Source organism: Ranitomeya imitator, chromosome 2, assembly GCF_032444005.1.
Source record: "Ranitomeya imitator isolate aRanImi1 chromosome 2, aRanImi1.pri, whole genome shotgun sequence".
Classification (NCBI taxonomy): Eukaryota; Metazoa; Chordata; class Amphibia; order Anura; family Dendrobatidae; genus Ranitomeya; species Ranitomeya imitator.
The window spans coordinates 342,997,428-343,020,618 of record NC_091283.1 but is presented as its reverse complement, the minus strand read 5'-3'; the positions used below and the strand labels follow the sequence as shown (position 1 = coordinate 343,020,618).

The following is a 23,191-nucleotide window of genomic DNA, read 5'->3' as shown; positions in this document are numbered from 1 at the left end:
GTGTGTGTGTGTGTGTGTGTGTGTGTGTCTATATATATATATATATATATATATATATATATATATATATATATATATATATATATATATATACATACATACATATATCCCTATACCATGTGTAGACATTTATTTTAGCTATTCTATTCTAACCTGTCAGTGTGATTTTACTGTACACTGCACTTAATTTCCAGCTTTTCGATAGAACACCGCTGCGTATTTCTCGCAAGTCACACTGCTGGTCCGTGTGTAATCCATATTTTTCTGGCCCCCATAGCGGCCCTGCGCTTAGTAACCTGATATTTACCCTGGTTACAAGTAAACACATCGCTGGATCGGCGTCACACACGCTGATCCAGCGATGACAGCGGGTGATAAGCGACCAAAAAAAGGTCCTGATCATTCCCCAACGACCAACGATCTCCCAGCAGGGGCCTGATCGTTGGTCGCTGTCACACAATAATGAGATTGTTAGCGGGATCGTTGCTACGTCACAAAAAGCGTGATGTTGCAACGATATCCTTAACGATATCATTATGTGTGAAGGTACCTTAAGGCAAAATTTTTCGATAAAGATATACTTAGGGATACACTGTTTATTTGAAATGTAAACTTATTATATAGGAATGTATGAATTAACATTGTTGAAAACAGAATTACATTTTTAAGCTCTGTGTTTCTTGCTGGAAAAAGTTCATATTAATGACAAACTTATTTTCAAAGTTTCATCAAGATCTTCTTAGGGATTCAGTGTTTATTTCAAATTTTAAGTTACTATATAGAAATGTATGGGTTTGCCTTGTTGAAAACGCAATTAAAGTTTAACCTCCGCTAATTTATTTTTAAATAGAGTGAACTGGAAAGAAAAAATAGATTAAAAAAATTCAACTTTAGAAAAAAAACTACCATAGGCATAGGTATGGCAGAATATGGCGCATAAAGACGGAATCCCTAAAAAGATCCTAATGAAACTTGGAAGATAACATTGTTGTACTAATATGAACATATTCCAATAAAAAAAAAACGGAGCTCAAAACCGTTATTCAGTTTCCAACCATGATAACACACTAGGCATAGGTATGGAAGAATATGGCGCATAAAGACTGAATCCCTAAAAAGATCTTAATGAAACTGGGAAAGTAACTTTATGTCACTAATATGAACTTTTTCCAATAAAAAAAACGGAGCTCAAAACCGTTATTCAGTTTCCAACCATGATAACACACTAGGCATAGGTATGGAAGAATATGGCACATAAAGACTGAATCCCTAAAAAGATCTTAATGAAACTGGGAAAGTAACTTTATGTCACTAATATGAACTTTTTCCAATAAAAAAAACGGAGCTTAAAACCGTTATTCGCAATACTTACCAAAGTGATGATGGGAGAGCCTGATGTTGCAGCTTGACTTCAGTAAGGTACCGTCACACTAAGCGACGCTGCAGCGATATAGAGAACGATCCAACCTAAACTAGATCGCTGCAGCGTCGCTGTAGAGACGTCAAACACTGTAACAGCAGAACGATGCAGGAGCGATCCAGTGATGTAACGGCGACTCGCTTATCGTTCTCGCTCCATGTAAAACGTTGCTGGCATCGTTGCTTTTGATGTCAAACATGACGATACACGCCGATCTAGCAACCAAATAAAGTTCCGGACATCTAGCTCCGACCAGCGATGTCACAGCGGGATCCTAATCGCTGCTGCGTGTCAAACACAACGAGATCGCTATCCAGGACGCTGCAACGTCACAGATCGCTGTCGTTCTCGCTGCAAAGTTGCTGAGTGTGACGGTACCTTAAGATATGCCCCAGCTAGCATGTCCACTTACTCTGCATTCTGTGGTTGCTATGGTACTGGATGTGTGAGAGGAGGGTTTATAAACTATCTCAAGGTAGACAATATTAGGTAGGTTCTCATTGCGTTAGCGCAATCCGTTTAGCGCTAAGCGCTAGGGGATTGCGCTAACGCAATGTCTTTTTAGGAGTCGCGTTAAACGTCCCCGCTAGCGCAGATCCCCGATCTGCGAGAGCGGGGAAAGGACCTCGGGTGCGCCTCGGACGCTGCAAGCAGTGTCCGAGGCGCGCCACAAAAGAACGGCACATCGCTAGCGCGTGCCGAAAATGGCACGCACTAGCAATGCGCTTTAACATTGCTGGCAATGGGAGCGCTAACGGACACGTTGCACGGCGTTAATTTCGCCATGCAACGCTGTCTGTTAGCGCTCACCCGAAAACGAAATGAGAACCTAGCCTTAATATTATCTCACTCAAAACATCCCCCTCCATCTCTCAGTTCAGGTACACAGAGAAGGGAGTTGTAAGGCTATGTGCACACGTTCAGTATTTTTCGTGTTTTTTTTGCTATAAAAATGCGATAAAAACGTGAAAAAAATGCTTACATATGGTTCCCAATCATTTCAATGTAATCTGCAAAACTTGTGCAAATGTTGCGATTTTTTTCAGCGAAAAAAACGAATCGCGGAAAAAAAAAGCAACATGTTCACTAATTCTGCGGAATTGCTGATTTCCCGCACACTGTAAAAAATCTACCATAGGTATAGACAAATATGACTAAAAAAATCTACCATAGGCATAGACAAATATGACACATAGGGTTTTAGTATTTTCCGCATGGCAGCACTGTGGGAACAATATACTGTGTGTGGGTGGGGGATTGGTGGTACTGTGGGAACATTATATTGGGTGTGTGGGAGGTGACATTACCCTGGGAACATAATACAGTATGTGAGGGGATGGAGGAAGTGTGGGAACAATATACTGTGTGGCGGCATGGCAGCACTGTGGGAACAATAAACTGTGTGTGGGGAAATGGCAGTACAGTGAAAATAATATACTGTGTGTGGGGGGGTGGAGGTACTGTTGGAACACTATGCTGGGTGTGGGAGGATCGTAGCACTGTAGGAATATTATACTGTGTATGAGGGATGGCGGTACTGTGGGAACATTATACTGCTTGGTGGATGGCAGTACTGTGGGAACATTATACAGTTTGTGGGTGGATAGCGGTACTATGGAAAACATTATACTGTGTAGGGGATGGCGGTACTGTAAGAGCATTATACTGTGTGGGGGGCATCAAACACACTGCATAAAGGACATAATTTGGGGCATTACATTGTGTGGGGACTAATAAAGGGGCCCTGTACTATGAGAACAATCCCTTCCCCCACTTCCTGTCTCCCATAGTTGGGTCCTATGTATCTATTACAGGAAACAGAACAAAACGTTATGATTCTTAAAGTGGCAACAAAAATTCCAAAAGAGCCTCCGTGCTGAAGGGGTTAATGTGCCCCCCCGCCCAGTAGCGGGGAATCTCCAGCACCTACCTCCACCTGCAGAGCCGCACTCCACATATATGGCCGCTCTGTGTGCACAGGACCTGTGATGAGGTCACAGGAGGGGAGGAGTCAGGGGTCACATGATCAGGGGCCTCAGTGTATGCAGGACTCTGCTGTGCTGGTTGTCATGGTGCTGGATGAGGGGAAGTTTATGTGTGGGGTCAGTCAAGAGGCGGTCTCTCCAAATATCAATTAAGGCTCTTTAAAGGGGTTGTGCCACCATAGAGCATATAAGTAATCATGTGCACATCATGTAAAGAAATGCTTTTGTAAATTAAACCTATTACAAATGATGACCCATTCAAAACATATTTACAGTTGATGGTTAGTTTGGGCCCCCTGGTGATAGCATTACTGCTATCTATGACCGTCCTTCTAGCCCTCTCTAGAGGCCGAACAGGTACAGTTCCCTCTCCCATGCACAGGGGTGGACACAGACAGTTTGCGGCCCCTGTGCAGGAAATATGTCTGGGCCCCCCTCCTTTTAAGGCGACAAAGCTTAAAATTGTATATTCACACTGAAGGCATCAAAACTATGAATTAACACATGTGGAATTATATACTTAACAAAAAAGTGTGAAACAACTGAAAATATGTCTTATATTTTCAGTTGTTTCACACTTTTTGTTAAGTATATAATTCCACATGTGTTAATTCATAGTTTTGATGCCTTCAGTGTGAATATACAATTTTCATAGTCATGAAAATACAGAAAAATCTTTAAATGAGAAGGTGTGTCCAAACTTTTGGTCTGTACTGTATATATATTGTATATACACACACAACTAAAGTCATTTCAAATGGCAACTTTCTGGCTTTAAGAAACACTAAAAGAAATCAAGAACAAAAAAATGTGGTAGTCAGTAATGGTTACTTTTTTTAACCAAGCATAGGGGGGAAATTATGGAATGACTCAATTCTGAGGATAAAAAATATGGATTCACCCTGTAAATTTTCATGCCCAAAAATAACACCTGCATCAAATTAGATCTGTTTGTTAGTCTGCATCTAAAAAGTAGTGATCACACCTTGGAGAGCTGTTGCACCAAGTGGACTGACATGAATCGTGGCTCCAACACAAGAGATGTCAATTGAGACAAAGGAGAGGATTATCAAAAAGGGAATCTGTCACCCCAAAATTTGCCTATAAGCTAAGGCCACCAGCATCAGGGGCTTATCTACAGCATTCTGTAATGTATATATAGCCACACACACATACATGTATATACAGTTAAGTCCATATATATTTGGACAGAGACAACATTTTTTTTATTTTGGTTACAGATATTACCACAATGAATTTTAACCCCTTAGCGACCGCCGATACGCCTTTTAACGGCGGCCGCTAAGGGTACTTAAACCACAGCGCCGTTAATTAACGGCGCTGTGGAAAAAGTGTATAGCGCCCCCCACAGGCCGATCTTCTCCGGGGTCTCGGCTGCCGAGGGTAGCCGAGACCCCAGAGAACATGATTCGGGGTTTTTTTAACCCTCCCCGCATTTGCGATCGCCGGTAATTAACCATTTACCGGCGATCGCAAAAAAAAAAAAAAAAGCGATCTCTTTTTAATTTCTCTGTCCTCCGATGTGATCGCACATCGGAGGACAGAGAAAAGGGGTCCCAGGTGGCCCCCCAATACTCACCTAGCTCCCCCGATGCTCCTCGTGTCTCCCGGTGGGCGCCGCCATCTTCAAAATGGCGGGCGCATGCGCAGTGCGCCCGCCGGCCGGCACCGGGAGAATCTTTGGGGTCTCGGCTGCCTGGGGTAGCCGAGACCCCAAAGAGCATGATCGGGGGTCGGTTTTAGCGACCCCTGTTTTGCGATCGCCGGTAATTAACTGTTTACCGGCGACCGCAAAAAAAAAAAAAAAAAGTAAAGTGTAATTCTCTGTCCTCTGATGTGATCGCACATCAGAGGACAGAGAAATAGGGGGATTCGGGGACCCTAGCATACTCACCTAGGTCCCTGGATCCTCTTGCTGCTCCTCCTGGCCGCCGGCAGAAGAACATGGCGGACGCATGCCCAGTGCGCCCGCCATCTGTCTCCATCTGCCGGCCGGCAGGAGAACAGCGGTTAGGGCTAAAATTAGGGTTAGGGTTAGGGGTAGGGTTAGGGGTAGGTTAGGGTTAGGGGTAGGGTTAGGGTTAGGGGTAGGGTTAGGGGTAGGGTTAGGGCTAGGGTTAGGTTAGGGGTAGGGTTAGGGGTAGGGTTAGGGGTAGGGTTAGGGGTACGGTTAGGGTAGGGGTAGGGTTAGGGCTAGGGTTAGGTTAGGGGTAGGGTTACGGCTAGGGTTAGGTTAGGGGTAGGGTTAGGTTAGGGTTAGGGGTAGGGTTACAGCTAGGGTAGGTTAGGGGTAGGGTTAGGTTAGGGGTAGGGTTAGGTTAGGGGTAGGGTTGGGGCTAAATTTAGGGTTAGGGTTGGGGCTAAATTTAGGGTTAGGGTTGGGGCTAAATTTAGGGTTAGGCTTCTTTCACACTTACGTCGGTACGGGGCCGTCGCAATGCGTCGGCCCGACATACCGATGCACGTTGTGAAAATTGTGCACAACGTGGGCAGCAGCTGTAGTTTTTCAACACATCCGCTGCCCAATCTATGTCCTGGGGAGGAGGGGGCGGAGTTACGGCCACGCATGCGCGGTCAGAAATGGCGGATGCGACGTACAAAAAAAGTTTCATTGAACGTTTTTTTGTGCCGACGTTCCGCCAAAACACAACTGATCCAGTGCACGACGGACGCGACGTGTGGCCATCCGTCACGATCCGTCGGCAATACTATGGGCAAAAAACGCATCCTGCAGGCACATTTGCAGGATCCGTTTCTTGTCCAAAACGACGGATTGCGACGGAATGCCAAACAACGCAAGTGTGAAAGTAGCCTTAGGGCTAGGGTTGGGGCTAAAGTTAGGGCTAGGGTTGGGGCTAAAGTTAGGGTTAGAGCTGGGATTAGGTTTAGGGTTTGGATTAGGGTTGGTATTAGGGTTAGGGTTGGCATTAGGATTACGCTTGGGATTAGGGTTAGGTTTGGGATTAGGGGTGTATTGGGATTAGGGTTAGGTTTGAGGTTAGGGTTGAGATTAGGATTAGGGGTGTGTTGGATTTAGGGTTTTGATTAGGGTTATGGTTAGGGTTGACATTAGGGTTGTTTTGGGGTAAGGGTTGTGATTATGGTTAGGGTTAGTGATTAGGATTATGGATCAGGTTGGGATTAGGGTTAGGGGTTGGAGCTAGAATTGGGGGGTTTCCACTGTTTAGGTACATCAGGGGGTCTCCAAACACGACAGCCAATTTTGCGCTCAAAAAGTCAAATGGTGCTCCCTCCCTTCTGAGCTCTGCCGTGCGCCCAAACAGTGGGTTACCCCCACATATGGGGCATCAGCGTACTCGGGATAAATTGGACAACAACTTCTGGGGTCCAATTTCTCTTGTTACCCTTGTGAAAATAAAAACTTGGGGGCTACAAAATCTTTTTTGTGAAAAAAAAAAATATTTTTTATTTTCACGACTCTGCATTCTAAACTTCTGTGAAGCACTTGGGCATTCAAAGTTCTCACCACACATCTAGATAAGTTCCATGGGGGGTCTAGTTTCCAAAATGGGGTCACTTGTGGGGGGTTACTACAGTTTAGGTATATCAGGGGCTCTGCAATCGCAACATAATGCCCACAGACCATTCTATCAAAGTCTGCATTCCAAAAAGGCGCTCCTTCCCTTCCGAGCTCTGCCGTGCGCCCAAACAGTGGTTTACCCCCACATATGGCACATCAGCGTACTCGGGATAAATTGGACAACAACTATTGCAGTCCAATTTCTCCTGTTACCCTTGTGAAAATAAAAACTTGGGGGCTACAAAATCTTTTTTGTGAAAAAAAAAATATTTTTTATTTTCACGACTCTGCATTCTAAACTTCTGTGAAGCACTTGGGCATTCAAAGTTCTCACCACACATCTAGATAAGTTCCTTGGGGGGTCTAGTTTCCAAAATGGGGTCACTTGTGGAGGGTTTCTACTGGTTAGGTACATCAGGGGCTCTGCAAATGCAACATAATACCCGCAGACCATTCTATCAAAGTCTGCATTCCAAAACGGCGCTCCTTCCTTCCGAGCTCTGCCGTGCGCCCAAACAGTGGTTTACCCCCACATATGGGGTACCAGCATACTCAAGACAAATTGGACAACAACTTTTGGGGTCCAATTTCTCTTGTTACCCTTGTAAAAATAAAAACTTGAGGGCTACAATATCTTTTTTGTGGAAAAAAAAAATATTTTTTATTTTCACGGCTCTGCATTATAAACTTCTGTGAAGCACTTGGGCATTCAAGGTTCTCACCACACATCTAGATAAGTTCCATGGGGGGTCTAGTTTCCAAAATGGGGTCACTTGTGGGGGATTTCTACTGTTTAGGCACATCAGGGGCTCTCCAAACGCGACATGGCGTCCGATCTCAATTCCAGCCAATTCTACATTGAAAAAGTAAAACGGCACTCCTTCTCTTCCAAGCTCTGCGGTGCGCCCTAACAGTGGTTTACCCCCACATATTGGGTATCAGCGTACTCAGGAGAAATTGCACAATAACTTTTGTGGTCTAATTTCTCCTGTTACCCTTGTGAAAATAAAAATTTGTGGGCAAAAAGATAATTTTTGTAGAAAAAATGCGATTTTTTTTTTTTCACGGCTCTACGTTATAAACTTCTGTGAAGCACATGGGGGTTCAAAGTGCTCGCCACACATCTAGATAAGTTCCTTAAGGGGTCTAGTTTCCAAAATGGTGTCACTTGTGGGGGGTTTCCACTGTTTAGGCACATCAGGGGCTCTCCAAACGCGACATGGCGTCCGGTCTCAATTCCAGCCAATTCTGCATTGAAAAAGTCAAACGGCGCTCCTTCACTTCTAAGTTCTGCGGTGCGCCCTAACAGTGGTTTACCCCCACATATGGGGTATTGGCGTATTCAGGAGAAATTGCATAACAAAATTTATGGTTACATTTCTGTTTTTACACTTGTGAAAATAAAAAAAATGGTTCTGAATTAAGATGTTTGCAAAAAAAAGTTAAATGTTCATTTTTTCCTTCCACATTGTTTCAGTTCCTGTGAAGCACGTAAAGGGTTAATAAACTTCTTGAATGTGGTTTTGAGAACCTTGAGGGGCGTAGTTTTTAGAATGGTGTCACACTTCATTATTTTCTATCATATAGACCCCTCAAAATGACTTCAAATGTGATGTGGTCCCTAAAAAAAAATGGTGTTGTAAAAATGAGAAATTGCTGGTCAACTTTTAACCCTTATAACTCCCTAACAAAAAAAAATTTTGTTTCCAAAATTGTGCTGATGTAAAGTAGACATGTGGGAAATGTTATTTATTAACTATTTTTCGTGACATATCTCTCTGATTTAAGGGCATAAAAATACAAAGTTTGAAAATTGCAAAATTTTAAAAATTTTCGCCATATTTCCGTTTTTTTCATAAATAATCGCAAGTAATATCGAAGAAATGTTACCACTAACATGAAGTACAATATGTCACGAAAAAACAATCTCAGAATCAGCGGGATCCGTTGAAGCGTTCCAGAGTTATAACCTCATAAAGTGACAGTGGTCAGAATTGCAAAAATTGGCTCGGTCATTAAGTACCAAATTGGCTCTGTCACTAAGGGGTTAAACAAAACAAATCAGATACCGTTGAAGTTTAGACTTTCAGTTTTCATTTGAGGGTAGCCATTGAGGGTTTAGGAGTTTCAGCTCCTTAACATGTGCCACCCTGTTTTTAAAGGGACCAAAAGTAATTGGACAGATTAAATAATTTTAAATAAAATGTTCATTTCTAGTACTTGGTTGAAAACCCTTTGTTGGCAATGACTGCCTGAAGTCTTGAACTCATGGACATCACCAGATGCTGTGTTTCCTCCTTTTTGATGCTCTGCCAGGCCTTCACTGCAGTGGTTTTTAGTTGCTGTTTGTTTGTGGGCCTTTCTGTCTGAAGTTTAGTCTTTAACAAGTGAAATGCATGCCCAGTTGAGTTGAAATCAGGTGACTGACTTGGCCATTCAAGAATATTCCACTTCTTTGCTTTAATAAACTCCTGGGTTGCTTTGGCATTATGTTTTGGGTCATTGTCCACCTGTAGTATGAAACGACGACCAATCAGTTTTGCTGCATTTGGCTGGATCTAAGCACACAGTATGGCTCTGAATACCTCAGAATTCATTCGGCTGCTTCTGTCCTGTGTCACATCATCAATAAACACTAGTGACCCAGTGCCACTGGCAGCCATACATACCCAAGCCATCACACTGCCTCCGCCGTGTTTTACCGATGATGTGGTATGCTTTGGATCATGAGCTGTACCACGCCTTCGTCATACTTTTCTCTTTCCATCATTCTGGTAGAGGTTGATCTTGGTTTCATCTGTCCAAGGAATGTTCTTCCAGAACTGTGCTGGCTTTTTTTAGATGTTTTTCAGCAAAGTCCAGTCTAGCCTTGATGCTGAGTGGCTTGCACCGTGCAGTGAACCCTCTGTATTTACTTTCATGCAGTCTTCTCTTTATGGTAGACTCCTTGCAGGCTCCTTGCATCTTCTCGCCCGACCACTTGCACCAGTGACCCCATTCCGTCACATCTCCTCCAGTCCCTTTCCCCGGCTGTCACCTCTCACCTAACAAAAATATTCAACCTTTCCCTCACTTCCGGTATTTTTCCCTCCTCATTTAAGCATGCCATCATACATCCATTACTTAAAAAACCATCCCTCGATCAAAACTGTGCCGCTAATTATAGACCTGTCTCTAATCTTCCCTTCATCTCTAAACTCCTCGAACGCCTGGTCCACTCCCGTCTTACCCGCTATCTCTCAGATAACTCTCTTCTCGACCCTCTTCAATCTGGCTTCCGCTCTTTACACTCTACTGAAACTGCCCTCACTAAAGTCTCTAATGACCTACTAACAGCTAAATCTAATGGTCACTACTCCATGCTAATTCTCTTGGATATCTCCGCAGCTTTCGATACTGTGGATCATCAGCTCCTCCTCACTATGCTCCGCTCCATCGGCCTCAAGGACACCGTTCTCTCCTGGTTCTCCTCATATCTCTCTGACCGATCCTTCACTGTATGTTTTGCTGGTTCCTCCTCCTCTCACCTTCCCCTTACTGTTGGGGTTCCTCAAGGATCAGTCCTAGGCCCCCTCCTCTTCTCGTTGTATACTGCCCCTATTGGACAAACAATCAGTAGATTTGGTTTCCAGTACCATCTCTATGCTGACAACACCCAATTATACACTTCTTCTCCTGATATCACACCGACCTTTTTAGAAAACACCAGTGATTGTCTTACCGCTGTCTCTAACATCATGTCCTCCCTCTATCTGAAACTTAACCTGTCAAAAACTGAACTCCTCGTGTTCTCTCCCTCTACTAACCTACCTTTGCCTGACATTGCCATCTCCGTGTGCGGTTCCACCATTACTCCAAAGCAACATGCCCGCTGCCTTGGGGTCATCCTTGATTCTGACCTTTCATTCACCCCCCACATCCGATCACTGGCTCGCTCTTCTTACCTGCATCTCAAAAACATTTCTAGAATTCGCCCTTTTCTTACTTTCGACTCTGCAAAAACTCTTACTGTTTCACTTATTCATTCTCGTCTGGACTATTGTAACTCTCTACTAATCGGCCTCCCTCTTATCAAACTTTCCCCGCTCCAATCTGTCCTGAATGCTGCTGCCAGGATCATATTCCTCACCAACCGTTACACCGATGCCTCTACCTTGTGCCAGTCATTACACTGGCTACCCATCCACTCCAGAATCCAGTACAAAACTACTACCCTCATCCACAAAGCACTCCATGGCTCAGCACCACCCTACATCTCCTCCCTGGTATCAGTCTACCACCCTACCCGTGCCCTCCGCTCCGCTAATGACCTCAGGTTAGCATCCTCAATAATCAGAACCTCCCACTCCCGTCTCCAAGACTTTACACGTGCTGCGCCGATTCTTTGGAATGCACTACCTAGGTTAATACGATTAATCCCCAATCCCCACAGTTTTAAGCGTACCCTAAAAACTCATTTGTTCAGACTGGCCTACCGCCTCAATGCATTAACCTAACTATCCCTGTGTGGCCTATTTATAAAAAAAAAAAAAAAAACTATCAGGTTCCTCGCATCATGTTCTCATACACTTTATGCAGTTAATAGCCCTCTGTGTCTGTACTGCTACATACTTAGGCAGTTAACTGGTTCATGCAGCTTTACATGAACACCCGAGCCTTACACTATGGCCGGTCCGAATAACTAAAGCAATTGTTACCATCCACCTCTCGTGTCTCCCCTTTTCCTCATAGTTTGTAAGCTTGCGAGCAGGGCCCTCATTCCTCCTGGTATCTGTTTTGAACTGTATTTCTGTTATGCTGTAATGTCTATTGTCTGTACAAGTCCCCTCTATAATTTGTAAAGCGCTGCGGAATATGTTGGCGCTATATAAATAAAAATTATTATTATAAATAAAAATTATTATAGTAGATTTGGATATTGATACGCCAACCTCCTGGAGAGTGTTGTTCACTTGGTTGGCTGTTGTGAAGGGTTTATCTGCGATCTGCGATCATCCACCACTGTTGTCTTCTGTGGGCGTTCAGGTCTTTTTGCATTGATGAGTTCACCAGTGCTTTCTTTCTTTCTCAGGATGTACCAAACTGTAGATTTTGCCACTCCTAATATTGTAGCAATTTCTCGGATGGGTTTTTTCTGTTTTTGCAGCTTAAGGATGGCTTGCTTCACTTGCATGGAGAGCTCCTTTGACCGCATGTTTACTTCACAGGAAAACCCTCCAAATGCAAGCACCACACCTCAAATCAACTTCAGGCCTTTTATCTGCCTAATTGAGAATGACATATCGAAGGGATTGCGCACACCTGTCCATGAAATAGCATTGGAGTCAATTGTCCAATTACTTTGGTCCCTTTAAAAACAGGGTGGCACATGTTAAGGAGCTGAAACTCCTAAACCCTTCATCCAATTTTAATGTGGATATCCTCAAATGAAAGCTGAAAGTCTGAACTTCAACTGCATCTGAATTGTTTTGTTTAAAATACATTGTGGTAATGTCTATAACCAAAATTAGAAAAATGTTGTCTCTGTCCAAATATATATGGACTTAACTGTATATTACATAGTCTACATTATTATGTATATTGCTGTCCCTTACATATTGGATTTTATAGAGCCCTGTTTTTTATTACATACCATCCTGTCTTGTTAGCTGTACAATGCAATGATGGCTGATGGACCACGGGAAAGCTTCTTTTCTAAAGGAGGAGCGGATGGACTGGTAGTCTGGTCACTGGCTCCCCCATCAATAGTCATTTTATATCTAATAAGAGAGGGGCTATATAATAAAAGTGGGCGCTGTATATAACAAAAATAACATGAATACACTACGTAAGAGACAGCACTGTACATAACAGCAGAGGAAGCTATATAATAAGGGAGGACATCATATTTAACTAGAGAGAATGGTACGTAATAAGGGACGGTGTTATACATAACAAAAGAGGAAACTATGTAACTAAGGATGGTGCGATACATAAGCGAGTACACTGTACACTAAGGGACTGTGCTATAAATGAGTGCACTATATACTAAGGGACTGTGCTATTCATAATAAGTGAGTACACTTTATACTATGGGACTGTTAGACATAATAATCGATAATAACGTCTTCCTCCACCTCCTCCTGTTCCTAAATCCATTATAAATCCCCATTCCTCCCATCTCAATCCTCCATACCCCTCATTATCCTTCTCCCCCCGCATCCCATTATTGCCCTCCCCCCCACCCCCATGATTGCCCTCTTCACCCCCTCCATCATTGCCTCCTCCCCACCACCCCATCATTGTCCTTTCCATTGCCACCATCATTGCCTTCTCTCCCACCACCCCATCATTACCCATTTCACAACCTCCATCATTATCTCCTCCCCATCATTGTCCTTTCCACCGCCATCATCATTGTCTTCTCCCCCACCATTACCCATTTCACGACCTCCATCATTTCCTCCTCCCCACCACCCCCATCATTACCCATTCCACCACCTCCATCATTTCCTCCTCCCCACCACCCCATCATTGTCTTCTCCCCCATCATTACCCATTCCACAACCTCCATCATTTCCTCCTCCCCTCCACCCCCATCATTACCCATTCCACCACCTCCATCATTTCCTCCTCCCCACCACCCCATCATTGTCTTCTCCCCCATCATTACCCATTCCACAACCTCCATCATTTCCTCCTCCCCCACCATTGTCTTTTCCCCCACCACCCCATCATTGCCCATTACATCGCCTCTATTATATCCTCCTCCCCACCACCCCCATTATTGTTCATTCACCACCTCCATCATTTCCTCCTCCTCCACCACCCATATTATTGCCCTTTCCACCACCCCATCATAGCTTTCTCCCCCACCACCCCTATCATTACCCTCTCCGTCAACCCAATTATTGCCTTCTGCTCCATCACTGCACTCCCTGTCAACCCAATCATTGCCTTCTGCGTTCGGCCATGCGCTAGTTTAAATCTGAAATCGTGTGTGTGTGCGGATGTATGACTGGAGCTGGTGAAAGCTCCTTAATCATTCCCATACCTAGTGTTGTTGAAAGTAATTGGGTGTTTGAGCTACCTAGTGCCAGATTAGACATGAATTACTGTGTCAATTAGCAGTCACGGCCAGTGTGGCACTGTGCGCAACCAGTACGCTTTCCTAACCCTAGTTAGGGTGGTTAGTGGCGTCTGCCAGAGTGGCTCTGTACGCACTCTGTGCGGTAAATCTTTAGTTAGTCCTGACAACCGGTCAGTATAGGATGGACTCTGCATCTAACTCATGAACTCCTCAGGCACAGGCTCAAAACCACCGAGGGTCAGAGCGAGGCCAATCACCAGCATAGAGGGGGTGAATCATAGGGATCCCACCAGCATCCACCAGCTACACCCTCTATTAACAGGGCACAGCGTTCATTTAAGCAACTCTATGAAGCAACAGAGTTCGCTTCCATTCACACTGGGTGAGGTCTAACCCATGTGTGAGCAAGAGTTCAACCGCCATTACTTAGCAACAGGTTCCATCTTTGCACGGTGGACCCCGGGCTGTGAACACACCTCATATCTCCCTTTATATTATTTGGTGCATTCCACTAGCCCTAACATTACACTAGCGCCAGGGTCTGGCTAGTAATGGCAGACGAACAGCAACTACAGCAGCACATCCAGCAGCTGGAGGGCAGGTTGGCGGCTCTTGAGTGCACAACCTCGGCCGTGGATGTTACCGCAGTTGCTGTTCAGGCTGCTAGTGTAGCTGCAGCCACTTTGTCCACTGCCACCCCTGCTCCGACTTTATCCCATCTCCTGTTGCCTGATAAGTTTGCTGGTGACAGTAAACTGTGTCGGGGATTCGTGAGCCAGTGTGCTATACAACTTGAGCTTCTGGCTGCACGTTTTCCCACGGAACGGGCTAAGATGGCATTCCTTATATCCTTTCTGTCGGGCAGGGCATTGGAGTGGGCAACGCCGCTGTGGGAGCGCGACGATCATGTGGTGCAGAGTGCTCCGCGGTTCTTGGGCACTCTGAAACAGGTCTTTTTGGGACCTTGTGTCGCCCATGATACGGTGCTCCAACTGCTGGCATTGACATAGGAAGGGTTTGTCCATGGTCAGCCATTTTGCCGTCCACTTCTGGACTTTGTCATCTGAGCTGGAGTGGCCGGATAAAGTCCTTATCCCAGTATTTTGGAAGGGACTGGCTGACCATGTGAAGGATACATTGGCCACTAGGGAGATTCCCGCCACACTGGAGGAGCTAATAGCAATATCTAACGGCATCGACCTACGTTTAAATGAACGAAGGTTTGAGCAAGCCAAGGAGCTCCCACCTTCGCCAGACTTCTGGAATCTCCGGTTCAGGTGTCCGAGCCACATGAGGCCATGGAGGTTTCTCGAGTGGGATCTAAGTCCCGGGCCGCTCGAATACCCATGATCTGTACTGTCTGCCAGCAGTCAGGACATTATGCCAAGAAATGTCCTCAGCGGTCGGGAAATGATCACGTCTAGTAACCATTGGAGGTTGACTAGACACAGCGGCATTTTCCTCCAAACTGTCCTTCAAGGGGACAATTACCTTAAGCCTTTCCACTCTTATGGTAGAGCTTTGTGTAGATTCCGTGATTGAGGGAAATTTTATGTCTTCTGCCTTCGCCCAATATCGCGCAATACCCCTGGTGATGCTCGCCAAACCTCTGACTGTACAAGTGGTAAATGGGTCGACACTGCCCTCACAGATAACACACCAAACCATCCCATTTACTTTATCCATGTCTCCATCCCATCAGAAGATTATCTCCCTGCTGGTCATTCCCGAGGGGATTGATGAAGTTCTGTTAGGGATACTATCTCTACTTTACCACTCTCCTCATATAGAGTAGTCCTCTGGGAGAATTTTAGGATGGAGTGAATCCTGTGAGGGTAAATGTCTGCGGGACTGCATTCAGGTTGCTACTACCGAAGTATCCGCAGATCTTTCCTCTCTCCCCAAGCACTATAGCCCTACGTGTTCTCCAAGAGGGCTGAGGAGACTCTTCCACCCCATCGCCCCTATGACTGTCCTATTGACCTCTTGCTGGGTGCTGAGCCTCCCTGGGGTCAAGTCTATGCCCGGTCTCTCCCGGAGATGGAGGCAATGACCAAATACATCCAAGAGAATCTAGCAAGAGGATTCATTAGGAAGTTAGTGTCACCTGCAAAGACGGGGTTCTTCTTTGTGAAGAACGGAGAACTACGTCCATGCATAGATTACACGGGTCTTAACGCCATCACCTTTAAGAACTGATATCTGAGCTCTTCGATAGGTTGCGGGGAGCGAGGGTATTTACTAAACTTGATCTCCGGGGTGCTTACAACCTGATTCGCAGCTGTGAGGGGGACGAATGGAAGATGGCATTTAACACCAGGGACGGGCACTATGAATACCTGGTGATGCCCTTAGGGCTCTGTAATGCCCCAGCCGTTTTCCAAGACTTTGTGAACGATATCTTCCGGGATATGCTCTCCACCTCGGTTATAGTCTATCTGGATGATATTCTCATCTACTCTCCAGATATAGACTCCCACCGGAGAGATGTTTGCAAAGTCTTCGACCTCCTACGGGCAAACTCCCTCTATGCCAAGTTGGAGAAGTGTGTGTTTGAGCAGGAGTCCTTGCCTTTCCTGGGCTATATCATCTCCGCCCAGGGATTGGCTATGGATCCTGCCAAGCTACAGGCTGTAATGGACTGGCAGGAACCCCATTCTCTCAAAGCGGTGCAGCGCTTTATGGGGTTCATTAACTACTATCGCCAGTTCATTCCCCACTTCTCAACTTTGGTAGTTCCCTTGGTTGCCCTCACCAAAAAAAGAGCAAATCCCAAATTGTGGTCGGAGGAGGTCTCCAAGGCCTTCCTCTCTATTAAGTCCCACTTTGCTATTGCTCCCATTCTACATCGCCCTGATGTAGATAAACCGTTTATAATGGTGGTGGATGCCTCATCTGTCAGTGCTGGAGCAGTCCTATTCCAAAAGGATGCTCAAGGTCGGAAGCATCCTTGCTTCTTTTTCTCTAAGACCTGTAACATATGGGATAGCTGACGCACCACTGCAATATGCAGATATAATATATAAAGGGGGTGCAAGACTGATGGCTAATAATGCAAACTAACAAAAGCACAAGAAACAAGAGCCATCAAAATATCTGCACACCACCAAAGTTATGATAAAAATAATATAAGCTTTATTGGGAACATAATTAAAAACATCTAAAATCACACATAACCTCCGTGCAGATGCCCCTGTGAACACTGTATGCCAAAATATACATAGATATATAAACGTATGAAATCTTCCAGACGTGTCCCTGCCCTCTGCACTTAATATTATTAATGTAACTATATATAGTCAAAATTTGAAATGAACACGCTGTATACAACCATATAACAACAAATATGCACACAGTCAAGTATAATACAAGCCACACAGCATGCAAATAGCATGCAACACCCCACCACAATATGCAGCTTCCAGCAAAAAAAACCCCTATGGACCCAGAGGAGCAGATAAAATAAACTGCCCTAGATATCCAAAGAAAGGGACAGGGGAAGATGTCCAAATATAAACACTGAAATACCCTGCATAGTCTGATCCTAGGAGTGGTCAAAAGGTGAAAATAGTGCTGGAGAAAGCACCATAGGATAAATCCTGCTGCAGGAGGCTGTGAGGCTGAATAGTCACAGGGCAAATGCGACCGGAGGAGAAGCCCAACGCGTGTCGCTGTTCTAGGACAGCTTCGTCAGGGGAAGTAGTGCAAATACCCCCAATAGCGCTTAAATACCTTATAAGCGCTATTGGGGGTATTTGCACTACTTCCCCCTGTATATTTTGGCATACAGTGTTCACAGGGGCATCTGCACGGAGGTTATGTGTGATTTTAGATGTTTTTAATTATGTTCCCAATAAAGCTTATATTATTTTTATCATAACTTTGGTGGTGTGCAGATATTTTGATGGCTCTTGTTTCTTGTGCTTTTGTTAGAGAAAAACTAAGACCTTCACACCGGCAGAGAGGGATTATTCCATCGGGGACAGGGAGTTTTTAGCTATGAAGTTGGCCTTCTCTGAGTGGAGACACCTCCTGGAGGGGGCCCGTTTTCCATTCCAAGTTTACACCGACCACAAAAATTTGGTGTATCTTCAGACTGCCCAGCGGCTAAATTCTCGCCAGGATAGATGGTCCCTGTTCTCCCGGTTTCATTTTACCCTCCATTTCCTCTCTGTGGAGAAGAAAATTCGTGCTGACGCTCTCTCCCGCTCTGTAGTCATCTGAGGAGGAGGAGCCTCGGCTTATTGTTCCTTCAGAGAGCATGAGGACTGTGGCTCCGGTTTCACTAGAGTCTGTGCCCCCAGGCAAGACTTTCGTTCCACCTAATTTGCAACAGGAGGTTCTCTCTTGGGCTCACTTGTCCAGAGTGGGTGGACATTTTGGGATCAAGAGGACATCTGAGCTTCTGGCTAGGATATGGCATATGTCATGATATGGCAGCATATGGTCCATGACATCAGGGACTATATTCAGGTGTGTGTCTCCTATGCCAAGAATCGGACTCCTCGACCTGCTGGATTACTTTACCCCCTGCCGGTGGCAGACAGGCCCTGGGAGATGGTCGGGATGGACTTTTTGGTGGGCGTACCCAAATCTCGTGGCTGCACCATTATCTGGGTTGTCACCGACCATTTTTCCAAAATGGTGCACTTGATGCCTCTTCCATGTGTAACTTCTGCATGAGCCTTAGCGACGTTGTTTATTAAACATGTTTTCCCCCTACATGGTATGCCAGACAAAATTGTCAGTGACCGGGGTCCCCAGTTTACGTCTTGGTTCTGTCGTTTACTCAGCACTGAGCTGAATCTCTCTTCAGCATACCATCCCGAGACGAATGGGTTGGTAGAGAGGACAATCCAGACTCTGGTGACATACCTGCGATATTTTGTCTCTGTCAGGCAGGATGACTGGGCATCCTTGCTATCTTGGGCAGAATTTGCATTGAACAACGCCGTTGCAGACTCCACTGGGCAGACCCCATTCCTCCTTAACTACGGCCAGCATCCGCATGTCCTTGTTCCCATGCCCGTGTCATCCTTGTGCAGGCATGTACTACGGAGGACAGAGAATGAACTTCAATCCAATATTGCAGCCAGCATGCAGCCAGCGGGTAAGGAAAGGGTGAATCAAAAACCCAAAAACCCCGCCTCCATGGCTGAAGATTGTTCCCTCCAAATTCAGGTGACAGTGTCCCTTTAAGCAACTCTGTGAAGCAAGCGTTCGCTTCCAGTCACACTGGGTGAGGTCTAACCCACGTGAGAGCAAGCATTCATCTGCCATTATTCAGAAGCAGGTTCCATCTCTGCACGGTGGACCCTGAGCTGTGAATGCACCTCATAGATATTATTTGGTGCGTTCCGCTAGCCCTAACACTCTGTCAACCCAATCATTGCCTTTTGCCCCATCGCCTCCATCATTGCCCTCTCTGTCATCCCATTTATGGTCTTCTGCCCCATCATTGCCCTCTCCTTCAACCCAATCATTGCCTTCTGCCCCATCATTGCCCTCTCCTCCAACGACACACACACAGCACCATTCACCTCTTTGCATACACACACAACCATTCACCTCTCTGCATACACATACAAACACACACAACCATTCACCTCTGCATGCACATACACACACAACCATTCACCTCTCTGCATACACACAACCATTCACCTCTCTGCACACACACACAGCACCATTCACCTCTCTGCACACACACACAGCACCATTCACCTCTCTGCACACACACACAGCACCATTCACCTCTCTGCACACACACACAGCACCATTCACCTCTCTGCATACACATACACGGCACCATTCACCTCTCTGCATACACACACACGGCACCATTCACCTCTCTGCATACACACACACGGCACCATTCACCTCTCTGCATACACACACACGGCACCATTCACCTCCCTGCATACACACACACGGCACCATTCACCTCTCTGCATACACACACACGGCACCATTCACCTCTCTGCACACACACACACAACCATTCACCTCTCTGCATACACACACACAGCACCATTCACCTCTCTGCATACACACACAGCACCATTCACCTCTCTGCATACACACACAGCACCATTCACCTCTCTGCATACACACACACAGCACCATTCACCTCTCTGCACACACACAGCACCATTCACCTCTCTGCACACACACAGCACCATTCACCTCCCTGCATACACACACACAGCACCATTCACCTCTCTGCATACACACAGCACCATTCACCTCTCTGCACACACACACACACAACCATTCACCTCTATGCACACACAGAACCATTCACCTCTCTGCACACACACACAGCACCATTCACCTCTCTGCACACACACACAGCACCATTCACCTCTCTGCATACACACACACGGCACCATTCACCTCTCTGCACACACACACACAACCATTCACCTCTCTGCATACACACACACAGCACCATTCACCTCTCTGCATACACACACAGCACCATTCACCTCTCTGCATACACACAGCACCATTCACCTCTCTGCATACACACAGCACCATTCACCTCTCTGCACACACACAGCACCATTCACCTCCCTGCATACACACACACAGCACCATTCACCTCTCTGCATACACACACAGGACCATTCACCTCTCTGCACACACACACACAACCATTCACCTCTCTGCATACACACAATCTCTTTCACCTCTCTGCATACACACAGCACCATTCACCTCTCTGCACACACACAGCACCATTCACCTCTCTGCATACACATACACACAGCACAATTCACCTCTCTGCATACACACACACAGCACCATTCACCTCTCTGCATACACACACAGCACCATTCACCTCTCTGCATACACACACATCACCATTCACCTCTCTGCATACACACACCCAGCACCATTCACCTCTCTGCATACACACAGCACCATTCACCTCTGCATACATACACACAACCATTCACCTCTCTGCATACACACACACAACCATTCACCTCTCTCCATACACACACAGCACCATTCACCTCTCTGCATACACACACAGCACCATTCACCTCCCTGCATACACACACAGCACCATTCACCTCTCTTCATACACACAGCACCATTCACCTCTCTGCATACACACACACAGCACCATTCACCTCTCTGCATACACACACAGCACCATTCAACTTTCTTCATACACACACACAGCACCATTAACCTCTCTCCATACACACACAGCACCATTCACCTCTCTTGATACACACAGCACCATTCACCTCCCTGCATACACACAGCACCATTCACCTCTCTGCATACACACACAGCACCATTCACCTCTCTGCACACACACACAACCATTCACCTCTCTGCATACACACACAGCACCATTCACCTCTCTGCACACACACACACAACCATTCACCTCTCTGCATACACACACAGCACCATTCACCTCTCTGCATACACACACACAACCATTCACCTCTCTGCATACACATACATACAGCACCATTCACCCCTCTGCATACACAGACAGCACCATTCACCTCTCTGCATACACACAGCACCATTCACCTCTCTGCACACACACACACACAACCATTCACCTCTCTGCATACACACACAGCACCATTAACCTCTCTGCATACACACACAGCACCATTCACCTCTCTGCACACACACAGCATCATTCACCTCTCTGCATACACATACACACAGCACCATTCACCTCCCTGCATACACACACACACAGCACCATTCACCTCTCTGCATACACACACAGCACCATTCACCTCTCTGCACACACACACAACCATTCACCTCTCTGCATACACACACAGCACCATTCACCTCTCTGCACACACACACACAACCATTCACCTCTCTGCATACACACACAGCACCATTCACCTCTCTGCATACACACACCGCACCATTCACCTCTCTGCATACACACAGCACCATTCACCTCTCTGCATACACACACACAGCACCATTCACCTCTCTGCATACACACACACAGCACCATTCACCTCTCTGCATACACACACAGCACCATTCACCTCTCTGCATACACACACAGCACCATTCACCTCTGCATACACACACAGCACCATTCACCTCTCTGCATACACACTCAGCACCATTCACCTCTCTGCATACACACACAGCATCACTCACCTCTGCATACACACACAGCACCATTCACCTCTCTGCATACACACACACAACCATTCACCTCTGCATACACACACACAACCATTCACCTCTCTGCATACACACACAGCACCATTCACCTCTCTGCATACACACAGCACCATTCACCTCTCTGCACACACACAGCACCATTCACCTCTCTGCATACACACAGCACCATTCACCTCCCTGCATACACACACACACCATTCACCTCTTTGCACACACACACAGCACCATTCACCTCTCTGCATACATACACATACACAGCACCATTCACCTCTCTGCATACACATACACAGCACCATTCACCTCTCTGCACACACAGCACCATTCACCTCTCCGCATACACACCCACAGCACCATTCACCTCTCTGCACACACACACAGCACCATTCACCTCTCTGCATACACACACATAGCACCATTCACCTCTGCACACACACACACAGCACCATTCACCTCTCCGCATACACACACACAGCACCATTCACCTCTCTGCATACACACACAGCACCATTCACCTCTCTGCATACACAACCATTCACCTCTCTGCATACACACACAGCACCATTCACCTCTCTGCATACACACACAACCATTCACCTCTCTGCATACACACAACCATTCACCTCTCTGCATACACACACAGCACCATTCACCTCTCTGCATACACACACACAGCACCATTCACCTCTCTGCATACACACAGAGCACCATTCACCTCTCTGCACACACACACAGCACCATTCACCTCTCTGCATACACACACACAGCACCATTCACCTCTCTGCACACACACACACAACCATTCACCTCTCTGCATACACACACAGCACCATTCACCTCTCTGCATACACATACATACAGCACCATTCACCCCTCTGCATACACAGACAGCACCATTCACCTCTCTGCATACACACACAGCACCATTCACCTCTCTGCACACACACACAGCACCATTCACCTCT

At 46.0% G+C, this 23,191-nt stretch overlaps 1 protein-coding gene across 1 annotated transcript in view; it reads right to left on the bottom strand.

Annotated features, from left to right (window-relative positions):
* LOC138663696 (oocyte zinc finger protein XlCOF22-like) overlaps nt 1-3,398 on the bottom strand; it is a 48,149-nt gene extending 44,751 nt beyond the window's left edge. Inside the window, exon 1 of the mRNA XM_069749996.1 lies at nt 3,351-3,398. The gene's annotated coding sequence lies outside the window, so the exon portion shown is untranslated. The remainder of the gene's footprint in view (nt 1-3,350) is intronic.
* Between the last annotated feature and the right edge of the window lie 19,793 nt (nt 3,399-23,191).